General features: G+C 42.6%; 1 pseudogene; it reads left to right on the top strand.

The window, feature by feature from the left end:
* The window catches only part of LOC132881680 (zinc finger protein 850-like), a 100,569-nt pseudogene extending 93,328 nt beyond the window's left edge, over nucleotides 1-7,241 (top strand).
* Nucleotides 7,242-17,273: the final 10,032 nt, after the last annotated feature.

Genomic DNA, 17,273 nt, shown 5'->3' with positions numbered 1-17,273 from the left:
CACTTGGGCAAAAGTGGCACAAGGGATACAGCCAATCAACACGTGTAGCTAAACGCTGTGAACTGTTTCAAGGCGGCCGTACGGGCACTCGGGCAGAAGCAGATCCCACTTCAAGGTAAGGACACGCTGCTTTTGCCGCAATAAGTCACAAACACACAAGTTGCAAAAGCACAACATCATTATATGTTTACATTCTTCATCTACTACTTGTTAAAATTGTCCATTTGCATCTGTGTAGCCAGGCAAACTTAGCTTACGGAAGGAAGCACTTGAATTAGCCTACAACCAACCAGTCTCGCTGAAACTACATGTAATGTTGTCCATAGTAAGCAGTCCCCAGCATAACGTAGGCTGCAGTCATTTTTAAATCCCCGTCTGGAAACGTTGTGAATGTGTCAGTAGTTCTACTCGAACAGTAGAATGACAGCCATACAGAGAGGTGGTCAAGGGAAGACGAAATAAAACGTAGTGTTTGTGTTCTGTAGGCTAGCGCAAGCCTACTGGCTATTTGTTATGGTGATGAGTAAACTTCATGACGTGACTCGTGCTCAAAAAGCGCATTGCACTTGTATATGTTAGGTAACTTTATAAAGCGCTATTTGAACATTTAAACAAGCCAGGTGTGATATGGTGCTAGTAGGCTATGTAATACTGTAGGAAGTTTGTCAGGACGCTTGTTGTGGGCTCAGTAATTAATTGTGTCGTGGATGCACACTTGCTTGGATAAACGGTAATGAACGAAATACATCAATTAAACTCTTGACTTAAATGTTCTTATGCTACTTCACATTGCGCTGTAATGTACTCCACTAGTATTTATAATTCTTGCGCAAGTGATTCTCCTCACTAGCGCTTCTGATTCGGAAAACGATATACTCTTAAAGGAGCAGAGCCGCGGCAATTTATACAAAAAACAGAAACTGCCTCAGTGGACAACATGCAGAGCAACTGTGCTTCCTTCACTACAATATAATCCTTCTAAATTGGGAATATTAGGCTTGGGCATTAAAAGCATTAGAATGTAGACGGTTACTTGTTAAGTTGTTACTACATAATAGGGAGTGATAGCCTACTTTGTTTGATTTTACTTTTTAAAAAATGCTACAGGCAGCTCCCTACACTTGATTTGTTATTTAAAAACTACTTGAAGTTGGTAAGTCTTACTTAGTTCTTAGTGTAAAAGAATCCAGAGTGTATTTTCATTTATTTTCCACTGAAAATGGTGAGCTGTAATATAGTAGGGAGTGATTTATTTTTTTATTGGTGAATATTTATTTTATTATTATTTTATTTCTCATTTTATTCTAACTAATGTTTGACTTTATTGTACAAATGCTGCTGACATCTCCCTGCACAAAATTTCATGTTCAATTTTACAATTAAACATACATTTCATGGATATGAAGGTCTGTGTCAGTGTGTGCTATGTTTAATTTCATGTGAATTATAATGTTTACATTTATCGGTTGCACATATCGGTTATCGGCATCCCAATTCCATAATAATCGGTATCGGCCCTGAAAAAAACATATCGGTCGATCCCTATTTCAATTACATGAAACCTGCGACGGACAACGTCGTAGGCGCCCAAATTAAGGTCAAGCGCCCAATATGTGCTGCCAGAAGGGAAAAAAAACCCAAATGTCGATTAAATAAACTTGGCTGCATAAAACCCAATGTCTTGACTTTCTTCTTTAAAAACGCAAAAATTAGCGAGAATTAGCATGCATTTCTCGTAATTGACGCAAAATCCGCACCATTCCCATATTGTTCTGGGTTTGTTGAACCAGCTGTCAGCCTCGTGCAGAGGACGAATTCTCCATCAACGGCAATTGGCACGCCATTATTTCATGGAGGAGCAAGAATTTGTCACTTGCGTACCAATGACCAGAGCAGGATTTCCACATTAGGTAAATCATCTTTCTTCTTCTTTTATGGCGGTTGGCAGGCAGCTTTTAGGTGCATTACTGCCACTTTCTGGACTGGAGTGTGAACCAGAATGTTTACTACCCTATTGTGCTACATTCTCCTCATAATTCCCTTTATCATTTCAAAACCTAAAAATAACCCTATATCCCACATTATCTGACCTCAACTGCAATATCTCTCTGATACCTAGTGTCGTATGATTTTATTCAGTCTTTGACCTGATTTAAAAAGAGAGCTATTCAGGACACAACTGTGCGTATTTAAGATACAGCTTGCATCTTAAAAATACACACACATTTGTGTAAGTGTGGGTGGAATCAGTGACTTGGAGCTTGGTCCTTTTGTTGATGATTGTCAATTGTCCAATTGAGCATGATGCCATAGATGAAGCCATGTTTTATCCAGGTTTGTATGGCATTGTTGGAAAGTGAAAGGACTACTGAACCAGATTGTGGTGATCCCTTTTATAAACATTGAGAGACTGCTGACATCGGCCTCCAAATCTGGCTGGTAAGTCTGGTCATGTTTAGCGGAGCTCTGCAGAGATAGGCAGAGCTCTGCTGACATCAGTCACTGTATCTGGCTGGCAAATGGAAGCTCAAATATGTGCTTCTAAGGGATAGTGATAAAAATCCTCCTGAATTTTGTGTTTTTTCAGTTTTTAGGCATCTCTGGATGCACCCAAGCAGATTATATGCCTCAAAACAGCTTTTCCGTCTATCGTAAAACATGCCATACTTGATACCTTAATATTTATAGTTTCGTTTAGGATACCAACTTCATTTTTTGTGCATTTGCTAATCAAAACAAGCTCTTTCCAGTGGTATAATTTTTATACATTTGCAATCTACATTTGAATTATAGGTGCAAAATGTTTTTTTTTTAAAGCCTAATAAATCAGAAAGTTTGATTTCTTTTGAACACATACCTAGTTGCCTAAAGAGTACTATAACAGGAGTAATAAATAAGAAAATCTGAAAGATCTGGTGTGCTTTTAATGTGGAGATATGGGGGGGTCAAAGTTGCTCCAAAGCACGAAAGAAGACATTTCTTTTTATGATTTTCAGCAAGCCATAACTTGGCAAATATTGAACTGTGAACTTTCTATTATAGTATTTAAAGGCGTCTGGCATTGAAGAGCAATCCTTGAAAATTTCATGTATCTTGCATGAATAGTTTAAAAGTAATGACTTATGGAAGTTAGGTCAGTTTTCTGTAGCACGCATTTCAACAGTGAAATTGGGGCCATGCCCCTTTTTTAAAGCCCCTGTATCTCAGAAACTAATGATACCTAAAATTTTGTACACTATTTATTGGGCACACTGACAATATTTTCAGAAAGTATGAATAAATCTGAGATGATCAGTGGCGAGGCCTCTGGTGTTTTCACATGGATTGACCCTGTTTTCCTCCCGAACAGATTTGTTTGTTTTTTAATTGAATTGTACAGGTTATAGGTCATATTAAAGGTGGGAAAAGTTTTAAAATGTATTTCTCGTGGTTTCTTTTTTTTTTTTAATCAGAAAAAACGATTTTAATGGGGTGTGTACTCTTTTTATATTCACTGTATGTGTATGTGAGTGAAGCATTTTGAATCATTTTGTTATATTTTCCAGATGTACCACTGCTCAGACTGTGGGAAAAGTTTTATGAAGAGTCAGCAATTAAAATATCATCAGTGCATCCATATCAGAGAGAAGCCGTATCACTGTGGACAGTGTGGAAGGAGTTTTACTTCTCGGAGTACTCTCCAACTGCATGAGCGTATTCACACAGGAGAGAAGCCGTATCACTGTGGCCAGTGTGGGAGGAGTTTTACTTCGAAGAGTACTCTCCAAAAGCATGAGCACATCCACACAGGAGAGAAGCCATATCACTGTGGACAGTGTGGGAAGAGTTTTGTTTGTCGGAGTTATCTCCAACGGCATGAGCGCATCCACACAGGAGAGAAGCCGTATCAGTGTGGACAGTGTGGGAAGAGTTTTATTTGTCGGCGTTATCTCCAACGGCATGAGCGCATCCACACAGGAGAGAAGCCGCATCACTGTGGACAATGTGGGAAGAGTTTTATTTGTCGGAGTCATCTCCAACAGCATGAGCGTATCCACACAGGAGAGAATCTGTATCACTGTGGACAGTGTGGGAAGAGTTTTATTTGTCGGAGTTATCTCCAACGGCATGAGCGCATCCACACAGGAGAGAAGCCATATCACTGTGGACAGTGTGGGAGGAGTTTTACTGATGAGAGTAATCTCCAAAAGCATGAGCGCATCCACACAGGAGAGAAGCCATATCACTGTGGACAGTGTGGAAATAGTTTTATTTTTCAGAGTCATCTCCAACTGCATGAGCGTATCCACACAGGAGAGAAGCCATATCACTGTGGACAGTGTGGAAAGAGTTTTATTTGTCGGAGTCATCTTCAACGGCATGAGCGCATCCACACAGGAGAGAAGCCGTATCACTGTGGACAGTGTGGGAAGAGTTTTACTTCTAAGGGTAATCTCCAATGGCATAAGCGTATCCACACAGGAGAGAAGCCGTATCACTGTGGACAGTGTGGGAAGAGTTTTACTTCTAAGAGTAATCTCCAACGGCATGAGCGCATCCACACAGGAGAGAAGCCACATCACTGTGGACAGTGTGGAAAGAGTTTTATTTGTCGGAGTCTTCTTCAACGGCATGAGCGCATCCACACAGGAGAGAAGCCATATCACTGTGGACAGTGTGGGAAGAATTTTACTGATAAGAATAATCTCCAATGGCATGAGCGTATCCACACAGGAGAGAATCTGTATCACTGTGGACAGTGTGGGAAGAGTTTTATTTGTCGGAGTTATCTCCAACGGCATGAGCGTATCCACACAGGAGAGAAGCCGTATCACTGTGGACAGTGTGGGAGGAGTTTTACTGATGAGGGTAATCTCCAAAAGCATGAGCGCATCCACACAGGAGAGAAGCCATATCACTGTGGACAGTGTGGAAATAGTTTTATTTGTCGGAGTAATCTCCAACGGCATGAGCGCATCCACACAGGAGAGAAGCCGTATCACTGTGGACAGTGTGGGAAGAGTTTTACTTCGAAGAGTAATCTCCAGTGGCATAAGCATATCCACACAGGAGAGAAGCCGTATCACTGTGGACAGTGTGGGAAGAGTTTTACTTCTAAGAGTAATCTCCAATGGCATGAGCGCATCCACACAGGAGAGAAGCCGCATCACTGTGGACAGTGTGGGAAGAGTTTTACTTCTAAGAGTAATCTCCAACGGCATGAGCGCATCCACACAGGAGAGAAGCCGCATCACTGTGGATAGTGTGGAAAGAGTTTTACTCGTCAGACTCATTTCCGACCCCCCACCCCCACCCCACCCCCCCCCACACACACACCTCTACTTAACGTTGTAGCCCAAAATAGAAAGGGTGTACATGGTCGTAATTGGTTCTGTTTGAACCAGAAATGGTTGTAGTTTTATGAGCGACTTAGTTTTGGAGGTGAATCCGAACAAATTCCTTGCGGTTGCGTGCCACCTGCTCCTGCAGCTCCAGCACTGAAAGTAAAAGTAATTTATTGCCATTATTGAGCCTTCCTTCAAGCAAGTGAGCTTACAAAGATGACAATTACAAAGAGACACTGCTTTATCATAACCGTGAAAGTTGAACACCAAATCAGTTAATCAGTTAACGCGCGTCACAATGCATTTTTAACCTGGAATGAAGTGGTGGGCTTTTTTTTCCTTCATACAAATTCGCCAAAATCACGCGAGATCAGCAGAGGTGAAACGTCCGCACAAAATGTTTCACTTCCTTTTCCTTTAGGCTAGTCAGACAGGAGAGAGAGATGAGTGAACCTGCAGCTGATCTAACGGCGGATAGCACATTCTCCAGATGGGCACACGCCCATTACTTTGTTTGTGAAAAATAAGGATGTGAAGAACATCGTAGTCAAATGCACTTTGTGTGCTAAAACTAAAGAACTGTCCACTTCCCGAAATAGCACCAGTAATTTAACTAAACATTTACAGAGGTGCCATAGTAACATGAAGTTAGCAAGGAAGCAAGCGGAGGATGAGAGTGGCGATAAAATCACAAAGCAGCCAGAATTAACGTTCTCCCGCTCTGAGATGCTCCTTCAGCCTCAAGAGGTTAGGAGACTTGTGGCGGAGTATGTTGTTGAAGATATGCTGACAGTTTGTTTACATTTTTGTCCTGTATAACTTTTTTTTTTTTCTGGTCGGAAGTCAGACTAAAGTGATTGAGCTGCCTTTCCTTCGAGGGCTAATATGCCTAAGCACTTCAATATCATTAAAAGCACTTTGATTTTGTTATTTCTAGTTCTGTTTTTCAAAATGTGACTGGGTAGCCTCATATAGCTAATAGTCATTGTCTAGCCGTGATTTATGCCGAATCCCATTTCACCCCTTGGACCAACCCCTTGGCCCTTCCCCTCCATTTTGCGCGTTCACGTGAAGGGGTAGGGGTATCCCAATCCCAGTTAACGCGGAGGGGTAGGGGAAGGGGTAGGGCTTCTGTACCCCTCCAAACGGAGATTTTCCTGGAGCTGACTCCGAACGAAGGGGTTTGAGTGATTTCCCACAATGCCATGCGGATTTCAGCGAGATTTCATGCGGATTTCAGAAAGATGGCGGTTCCCGCGGCGAAAGATTGTCATAAATGTATTTTCTCCATTATTTACGTGTTTTAAGTTGTTATCCAGAGGAAACACGCCGCTTGATTCGCTTTCGAGCTGAGAATGAGCGGCGATTTCTGAAATCCAAGCTGCTGCTAAAAAGCTTTGGGAGTGAGTATTGTTTTCGGTTGCTTTACTGCGTACGTTTTGTTCTGTTATTCTCGCTTTTATTGTTTACATGAGTGTTCTGACACCTCATTCTGTCGGATGTGGTGCACGAAGCGCCAAAGATATCCAATTCAGTGGTGTTAGTTAACAAATCACACCCTGCCAGCAGAGATTTCTGGCTCTGACTGTAGCGGCTGGTCGCAGCCAATGACGCGTCGCGTTTTGCTAACGTAAACGCTGACGGAGGTACGCGATGACGTATGCGATCGTTGAAGGGCTATCCCAATACGTAAGGGTTGAATTTCAAGCCCTATCCCTTGTAGCTCAGTTTCAAGGGGAAGGGCCAAGGGGAAGGCGGAGGGGAAGGGGTAGAAATTAGAATTGGGATTGGGCCTTAAAAGGCTTGTGGGTTTTTTTTTCAGGCCAGTTTTATTGTAGGCTACGATTTGCCATAATATGTTCATTTTTGTTACATTTCTGAAATGGAGTCATATCCCTTAGGGCTAATCTTTTTTTTTTTTTTTAATGAAGCATAAACTATGCTTAATGCTGTAAACTTGAAAACAATAAAGGCATAGAAATGCTAATTTTGTATCCTGTCATATCTTTAGACATTACAATACAATACAGTTCAATTAATGTTAATATGAATAGGCCTAAAGTTACAGTATTTCTATCACAATTTGCCAGACTTTCACCTTTTGTCTGTTCTTGCGATGATTGTTCCTTGTATTGTGCCATGAGCCGTCACTGTGGCTATTATATTCTACTGTTTTTAACCATAAGCCTAGCTCAGTCAGATACCACATCACCTTCCACTGGATGTGTGATGAGCTAATTGAGCGTCTTGAGCTACATTTAGATTGCCAAATCCATACTTCCAGTTATTTTGGTGAGAGTAACTTAAAAGTAATGCAATAGTAGTGTAATGCCTTACATTTTAAATACAGTAATATTGTAACTAATTACTTAAATAATGCAAAACAGTTTTGAAGTAACTTGCCCAACACTGATGCTCTATGCACTCACTGACTGGTCGATAGGTTCGGGATGAAGATTGCTCGCTTGCACTAGATTCCGTGAGATTGTATGTAATTTGCGGGCATCAGGGTGCCGCTATCAATATGTGGGAGACTTCCGGAACTTCCGGGAAACTTGGGATGTCTGTCACTGTATGGGCTCAGGAACACTTCAGAAAACCATAGTCTATGAAAGCAGTTCATTACTGCATCCACAAATGCAAGTTAAAACCAGATATAAACAATATTCAGAAACGCTGCCACTTTCAGGCCTTTCAATAACATGAAACCTGTGACAGATAACGTCATAGGTCAAGTGCCCAAAATGTGCTACAAAAAAAAAAAAAAGTTGATTAAATAAACTTGGCTGCATAAAACCCAATGTCTTGACTTTCTTCTTTAAAAACACCAAAATTAACGAGAATTAGCATGTATTTCTCGTAATTGACACGAAATCCACACCATTCCCATGTTGTTCTGGGTTCGTCAAACTAGCCCTAAGCCTCGCGCAGAGCACAAATTCTCCATCAATGGCGATCGGCATGCCACGATTTCGTGGAGGAGCGAGACTCGCGTACCAGTTACCAGAGCGGGATTTCCACATGGTAAATCATCTTTCTTTTTCTTTTATGGTGGTTGGCAAGCAGTTTTTAGGTGCATTACGCCACCTTCTGGACTGGAGTGTGAACCAGAATGTTTACTACCCTATTGTGCTAAATTCTCCTAATAATTCCTGTATCGTTTAAAAACCTAAAAATAGCCCTATATCCCACATTATCTGACCTCAGCTGCAATATTTCTCTGATACCTAGTGTCATATGATTTCAATCAGGTCAAAGACTGAATAAAAAAGAGCTATTCAGGACACAACTGTGTGTATTTAAGATACAGCTTGCATCTTAAATACACACAGTTGTGTAAATGTGGGTGGAATCAGTGACTTGGAGCTTGGTCCTCTTGTTATTGATAGTCTTAGACACTGGCCTTTCATTTAAACTAAGATCTTTTACCTGATTACATACTGTGAATTGCACTGCCAATTCTTGTGATGTGACTGAAAAACCTTTTGTGTCACAGGTCTGCTACAGGTTTGTCTTTTTGCTTTTTCATTCACAGGCTCCTTTCCTCCAGGCTCTCCTCAGGCCCCAACACATCTTTTAAATACTAACTAACTGTATCCTAATTATTTTTGTCATGTACGTGTCATCCCTCTTGATGTAATGCTGTAGACATTTTTCAGTAAAGGTAAAAATAACATTCATGGATTTCATTTATTCATAACTTTGCAGCTAAAAAAGCAGCAGCAGGTTTAAACACAGAGCCCTGGGAAAACAGCACTTTGTGTGTGCAGAAAAGCCCAAATAACCTTGTATCATGACAGAAAGAGCCCAAATTATGTAATTGAAAGGCCTGACGACCTCTGGGCCCGAGCTCTTTTACGATGGACTGAGATGAAGTAGAAAACTGTCCCAAGGTCTGATGAATTGCAAGTTGAAATTGTTTTGAGAAAACATGGACACCAGGTCCTCCAGGCTAAAGAGGAAAGGGACCATCCAGCTTATCAGTGCACAGTTCAAAAGCCAGCATCTGTAATGGTATGAGAGTGCGTGAGTGCACATGACCGGGGTAGCTTTTACATCTGGGAAGGCATCATTAATGCTGAATTATATATACACGCTTCAGATCAATGTGGTGCCATCCAGACAAAATCTGTTTCAGGGAAGGCCAAACTGCTTTCTGCACAAATTAAAACTGCATAGTTCTGTAGTAAAAGAGTCCGGGTGCTAAACTGCCCTGCCTGCAGTCCAGACCTGTTTCCCATTTAAAACGTTTGGCGCATTACAAAGTGTGGTAATTTTTTTTTTTTTAAATGCACATATGTAGTCACGAACAAACACACACATCTTAAATAATCATAAATGTACTAGTGCATCTCAAAAAATTAGAATACCATGAAAAAGTTCCTTTTTTCATAATTTAATTAAAAAAGGTAAACTTTCATATATTCTATATTCATTACATGTAAAATGAAATATTAAAGCCTTTTTTGTTTAATTTTGATGATTATGGCTTATAGCTCATGAAAATCAGAAATCCAGTATCTCAAATTATTAGAATATTCCCTAAGATCAATCAATCAAAAAAAAAAAAAAGGATTTACAATACAGAAATGTCCAACTTCTGAAAAGTATATTCATTTATACACTCAGTACTTGGTTGGGGCTCCTTTACCATGAATTACTGTATCAATGTGGTGTGGCATGGAGGTGATCAGTCTGTGGCACTGCTGAGGTGTTATTGAAGCCCAGATTGCTTTGATAGTGGCCTTCAGCGTATCTGTATTTTTGGGTCGGGTGTTTCTCATCTTCCTCTTGACAATACCCCATAGATTCTCTATGGGGTTCAGGTCAGGCAAGTTGGCTGGCCAATCAAACACAGTAATATCATGGTCAGCAAACCATTTGGTAGTAGTTTTGGCACTGTGGGTAGGTGCTAAGTCCTGCTGGAAAAGGAAATCAGCATCTCCAAAAAGCTCGTCAGCAGATGGAAGCATGAAGTGCTCTAAAATCTCCTGGTAGATGGCTGTGTTGACTTTGGACTTGATAAAATACAGTGGACCAACACCAGCAGATGACATGGCACCCCAAATCATCACAGACTGTGGAAACTTCACACTGGGCTTCAAACACCTTGGATTCTGTGCCTCTCCACTCTTCCTCCAGACTCTAGAACCGTGATTTCCAAATTAAATGCAAAATGTACTTTCATCTGAAAAGAGGACTTTGGACCACTGAGCAACAGTCCATTTCTTTCTCTCCTTAGCCCAGATAAGACACTTCTGACATTGTCTCTGGCTCAGGAGTAGCTTGATATTAGGAATGCGAAAGTTGTAACCCCTTTCTTGAAGATGTCTGTTCGTGATGGGTCTTGATATACTGACACCAGCCTCAGTCCACTCCTTGTGAAGCTCTCCCAAGTTCTTGAATCAACTTTTCTTGACAATCCTCTCAAGACTGTGGCCATCCCTGTTGCTTGTGCACCTTTTCCAGCCACCCTTTTCAGCAATGACCTTTTGTGGCTTACCCTCCTTGTGGAGGGCATCAGTGATCATCTTCTGGACAACAGTCAAGTCAGCAGTCTTCCCCATGATTGTGGTTATGTGTACTGAACTAGACCGAGAGATACACTGTGTTCATACTGTTTTACTCAAACTCGAAATGAAATAGTCTAATATTTTACGATGTTTTTTTTAATGCTTTTGTACTGTATGCCATACTGATTAAAATTAAAACAGAAAAATGCTTGAAACATTTTAGTTTATGTGTAATGAGTCTATAATATATAACATTTTCACTTTCTTAAATAACTGATGGAAAATATTGAACTTTTTCACAATATTCTAATTTTTTGAGATGCACTAGTATTCTGATTCATATAATCACACACACACTGATTTCTTTTACTGCTGATTCTATACTAATTCAAAGCCAAGCATGTTGATTTTTGCAGAAAAGAATAAATGAAGTTAATTCTATTAAAAATAATAATAAATTGGTTTCTGAATGATCATAATTACAGTAAAATACAGCAAAGTCAAGTCAACTTTGTCAAATATGCTATACATGCTCGACAGACAGCACAGATGAAATTTCAGTCCTCTCTGACCCACGGTGCAAACAGGCAATGCAATAAATAAAAATAGAATAACTGAAATAAACAATATAAACAGTATAAACACTCTAGATAAGAAATACACATAGACTAAACACTCACAGGTATATATACATACATACATACATACATACATACATGCACACAAATTGGAGCAAAAGGACATAAAATAAGACATTTGGTTATACTGAAGTTTTTTTTTTCTGCTAAATAACAGGCCTATTCACAAAGTGTGTTATTCTGACTCCAGCACCTGGAGCGTTATCATATGTGGGAATGAGTTAGTCGAGACCATGTTGAATTAACCAGTTGCTCAGGGTGTGGGTTGTTTATTTTTTCAAAAAAAATTATATGGGATTCGCCTTAAAGTTGATTTGACCCCAGTCATTTCGAATCATGTACTGTACGCTCTGAATGCTGTGTTGTTCATACCATACCCCATATTATCATATGTTTTGACTCTTTCTGAATTGACCATTCATACTGGAAAATTTGGCTCAGTTGATAGAAAATATGAGAAGCGTGAGATGTATTGCCCAATAGAAAATGTTGATGTGGTATGACGTGACATGTTAACCAATGAAATTATTTGTCTACACCATGTTTTTTTTCTTTCTTTGGGACAATATAAAATGAGAACTTTGTAATTTTGACTCTGTTCACTCTGCAGATGAGCACAGCTTTTATTATTTGATTTAATAAAAGTCTAAAACTTTCTGCAACCTCTTGGACTTGGAGTCATTTCTGCTTGGAGAGTTTGAGAGTTTCCACGACAGAAGCACAAAATACAACAAAGGAGATCCCAAACTGTATATCAGGCAAGAAGGGGACAACATTTCTCTTTCAAAACTACAGCAATTGGTATCCTCAATTCCAAAACGTTTGCAGACTGTTGTTAAAAGTCGAGATGATGCAACATCGTGGTAAACATGCCCCTGTCCCAAATTTTTGAAATGTGTTGCTGACATCGAATTTAAAATGAGCATATATTTAAAAAAATTGTTTTAATTTCTCAGTTTCAACATTTGGTATGTTGTCTTTGTACAATTTTCAATGAAATATAGGGTTTCCAAGATTTGCAAATCATTATATTCTGTTTTATGTTTTGCGCAGTGTCCCAAATTTGCAGTGGTGTAGTGGTCAGCACTCTCGCCTCACAGCAAGAAGGTTCTGGGATCGAGCTCAGTGGCCAATGGGGGCCTTTCTGTGTGGGTTTCCTCCAGGTGCTCCGTTTTCCCCTACAGTCCAAAGACTTGCAGCTTAGGCTAATTGGTGGCTCTAAATTGACCGTAGGTATGAATGTGTTTGTGTACCTATGTCAGCCCTGAGATGACCTGGTGACTTGTACAGGGTGTACCCTGCCTCTTGCCCATGGTCAGCTGGGATAGGCTCCAGCTTGCCCATGACCCTGCACAGGATAAGCGGTTACAGATGATAGATGGATGGATGAATGGATGGACAGTGTCCCAAATTTATGGAATTGGGGTTGTACTATTGCTAAAGTCCTTAGCAACGCACATGTTAAAAAACAATTACTAAAATGAAATCAAAATGAAATTTGTGGCACATATTCATGATTGCTTCACAGATGTCCACCATTATTTTTTTTAATTATTTTTTTTTTACTGTAACTTTTTCTGAGCATGTTTACATATTTGCAGCATGTAGATTTTTTTAATTTATTTTTTTTAAGCATGACTTTCCCCCCTTGTATCCTCCATGTATTTCAGTCTCTCTGCTATGGCTATACCCATGACCATGCCCATGTTTGTGGCTTCACCCACGTCCTCACCTGCACCTGTGACCTCGACTCTGTCCTTCCTCTCCTTTGTCTCCCTGCATCTTTATTTCTTCATCTTCTGCCCCATCTGGAGGCAGCATATCTGGTTTTGGGCACATGATGTGCTTGTAGGGCTCAGAAGCAAAGGCTTGGATGTGTTTGTAGAGATACTGTTGCCTAGCTAGCAGAAGTCCAGGTGAGGGAAATGTGACTGGATGACCACCTGGAGCATTTCTTCAGGTACTGTAAGAAATGGTGCACATTATGAGGATGGGTTCCCTTTTGAGTCTGGTTCCTCTCGAGGTTTCTTCCTCATGTCGTCTGAGGGAGTTTTTCCTTGCCACCGTCGCCACAGGCTTGCTCATTGGGGATAGATTAGGGATAAAATTAGCTCATGTTTTAAGTCGTTCAAATTCTGTAAAGCTGCTTTGCGACAATGTTTATTGTTAAAAGCGCTGTACAAATAAACTTGATTTGATTTGAAATGGTGTTTTCATCCAATGAACCCCTTGCCCTTCAAAGAGAAAGATAACTCGTCACAAAGGCAGAAAGAGCAAGCAGAAGCATGAGAGACCGAAGAGGAACTACTGCTGTAAGATTACTCTTTTGAAGGCAAAGATGGCCCAGCTGAGAGGAAGCCTCCAAAACGAGTGGCTATGGCAGCAGCTTGATCGTATATTGAGGTCACTGCAGGAAAGCCGATTGCATGCCAGTGAGGGCAGATCTACACACAGAATATATGTGTAGAATCTATCAATTATTTTGATTTTCAGTTGAGAGTAAATGAAGTCAATTCTACTTAAAAAAAAATTAAAAACATTTGTTCAAACATATTCTTATGGGGACCTGGCGACTTGTCCAGGGTGTACCCCGCCTTTCGCCCGTAGTCAGCTGGGATAGGCTCCAGCTTGCCTGTGACCCTGTAGAAGGATAAAGCAGCTAGAGATGATGAGATGAGATATTCTTATGGGAGGGAAGATGGCATCGTAGACTAAACATTGCTGTAAGTGAGCTCCGGTGGCTTTTATCAGTTTATGTGTATATTTCCCATGTCTGTGCTGTAAAAGTGCAAAATTTTGAACAGGAGATAGCTTAACATGAGCCTGGACAGTTGTTTTCCGAAAACTCCAGACATGCCCACAAAACCAAAAAAATCTTCAAAGAAACTTCCTTCCAGTATTGGTGATGGTGGTGAGCTCGATGCTAGCACAGAGCTTCCCAGTGTTGTTAATTTATATCCAGGTATTATTCAGGCTTTGGATCGGATAATGGATAACCTCGCTCAACTCATCAACACCAAAGTTGCCACGGTCTGGAGGCTATTAAAGAGCAGACCTCACAGCTACAAGCAGTTGCCGCTCGGTATGAAGAAGCCAAGAAATGCATTGCTGAGGTAGAGGCACTGGCTAACAACGTCTGAGGCTAAAATAGCATCTCTTGAGAAACTTAATGTGTGACATGCTAGAGCACATCGATGATCTCGACAACCAGGGTCGCAGATGTAATATACGTGTAGTTGGCTTGCTTGAGGGCTCAGAAGTCTCTGATTCATTGAAATTCTTTGAAAGGTGGATTCCTGATTACTTCGAAATGAGCACCAAAGCAGGCAGTTTGAACCTTTACTGGGCTCATCGGTCTTTAGTACCAAAACTCAGCCCTAATCAATGTCCCAGACCAGTGCTCAAAAAAACGCATGTCCAATCGTCCAAGATGACTAAAGTATGTGCAAGGACAAAGAAAAGAAAGCACAACTTTATTCATCACACTAATCTCATCTCGTCTTCATGGAAGCCCAAACTTCCCTTTCCCCAGACACCTCGGCCAGCTCCTCGGGAAGAACACCGAGACATTCCCAGGCCAGCCGAGAGACATAGTCCCTCCAGCATGTCCTGAGTCTTCCCCGGGGCCTCCTCCCAGGGGGACATGCCTGGAACACCTCCCCAGGGAGGCGTCCAGGAGGCATCCGAAAGAGATGCCCGAGCCACCTCAGCTGATTCCTCTCGATGTGGAGGAGCAGTGGCTCTACTCCAAGCTCCTCCTGAGTGACTGTGCTTCTCACTCTATCTCTAAGGGAGCGCCCAGCCACCCTGCGAAGGAAACTCATTTCGGCCGCTTGTATCTGCGATCTTTTTCTTTCAGTCATTACCCAAATCTCATGACCATAGGTGAGAGTTGGAACGTATCAGTTGGAACGACCAGTAAATCGAGAGCTTCGCCTTTTGGCTCAGCTCCTTCTTCACCACAACAGACCGGTAAAGTGACGGCATCACTGCGGAGGCCACACCGATCTGCCTGTCGATCTCACGCTCTATCCTTCCCTCACTTGTGAACAAGATCCCGAGATACTTAAACTCCTCCACTTGAGGCAGGACTTCTCCACCAACCTGGAGAGGGCAAGCCACCCTTTTCTGGTCGAGAACCATGGCCTCGGACTTGGAGGTGCTGATTCTTATCCCAGCCGCTTCACACTCGACTACAAATCACCCCAGTGCATGCTGAAGGTCCTGAAGAAGCCAACAGGACAACATCATCTGCAAAAAGCAGAGATGAAATCCTGTGGTTCCCAAACAGGATTCCCTCCGGCCCCTGGCTGCACCTAGAAATTCTGTCCATAAAAATTATGAACAGAACCGGTGACAAAGGGTAGCCGTACCGGAGTCCAACATGCACTGGGAACAGGTCTGACTTACTGCTGGCAATGCGGACCAGACTCCTGCTCCGTTCGTACAGGGACCGGACAGCCCTTAGCAAAGAGCCCCGAACCCCATACTCCTGAAGCACCCCCCACAGGATACCACGAGGGACATGGTCGAGTGCCTTCTCCAGATCCACAAAGCACATGTGGACTGGTTGGGCGAACTCCCATGAACCCTCAAGCACCCTATGAAGGGTATAGAGCTGGTCCAGTGTTCCACGACCAGGACGAAAACTGCATTGTTCCTCCTGGATCCAAGGTTCAACTATTGGCCGAATTCTCCTCTCCAGTACCCTGGAGTAAACCTTCCCGGGGAGGCTGAGAAGCGTGTTTCCCCTATAATTGGAGCACACTCTCTGGTCCCCTTTCTGAAAAAGAGGGACCACCACCCCGGTCTGCCACTCCAGAGGCACTGTCCCCAACCGCCACGCGATGTTGCAGAGGCATGTCAGCCAAGACAGCCCCACAACATCCAGAGACTTGAGATACTCAGGGCGGATTTCATCCACCCTCGGTGCCTTGCCACTGAGGAGCTTGTAAACCACCTCAGTGACTTTGGCTTGTGTAATGGACGAGTCCACCTCTCAATGGAAGACGTGGTGGTGGGATTGAGGAGATCCTTGAAGTATTCCTTCCACCGCCCAACAATATCCCCAGTTGAGGTCAACAGCTCCCCACCCGCACTGTAAACAGTGTTGGCAGAGTACTGCTTCCCCCTCCTGAGGTGCCGGACGGTTTGCCAGAATTTCCTCAAAGCCAACCGATAGTCCTCCTCCATGGCCTCACCAAACTCCTCCCAGTTCCGAGTTTTTGCCTCCACAACTGCCCAAGCTGCGGCACGCCTGGCCTGCTGATACCCGTCAGCTGCCTCAGGAGTCTCGGAGGCCAACGTGGCCCAATAGGACTCCTTCTTCAGCTTGACGGCATCCCTTACTTCTGGTGTCCACCACCGGGTTCGAGGATTGCCGCCACAACAGGCACCGGAGACCTTGCGGCCACAGCTCCGAACAGTCACATCGACAATGGAGGCAGAGAACATGGTCCACTCAGACTCAATGTCCCCTGCTTCCCTCAGAAGCTGGGAGAAGCTCTCCTGGAGGTGGGAGTGAAAGACCTCCCAGACAGAGTGCTCGGCCAGATGTTCCCAGCAGACCCTCACCATACGTTTGGGCCTGCCAGGTCTGTCCGGCTTCCTCCTCTGCCAGCGGATCCAACTCACCACCAGGTGGTGATCAGTTGAAAGCTCAGCCCCGCTCTTCACCCGAGTGTCCAAGACATAGGGCCGGAGATCAGATGAAACAACAACAAAGTCGATCATCGACCTCCGACCTAAGGTGTCCTGGTGCCACGTGCGCTTATGGACACCCCTATGCTCGAACATGG

Source organism: Neoarius graeffei, chromosome 1 (genome assembly GCF_027579695.1).
Source record: "Neoarius graeffei isolate fNeoGra1 chromosome 1, fNeoGra1.pri, whole genome shotgun sequence".
Taxonomy (NCBI): Eukaryota; Metazoa; Chordata; class Actinopteri; order Siluriformes; family Ariidae; genus Neoarius; species Neoarius graeffei.
Note: the sequence above shows the minus strand (reverse complement) of the source record. Positions and strands in the feature narration are given on the sequence as shown.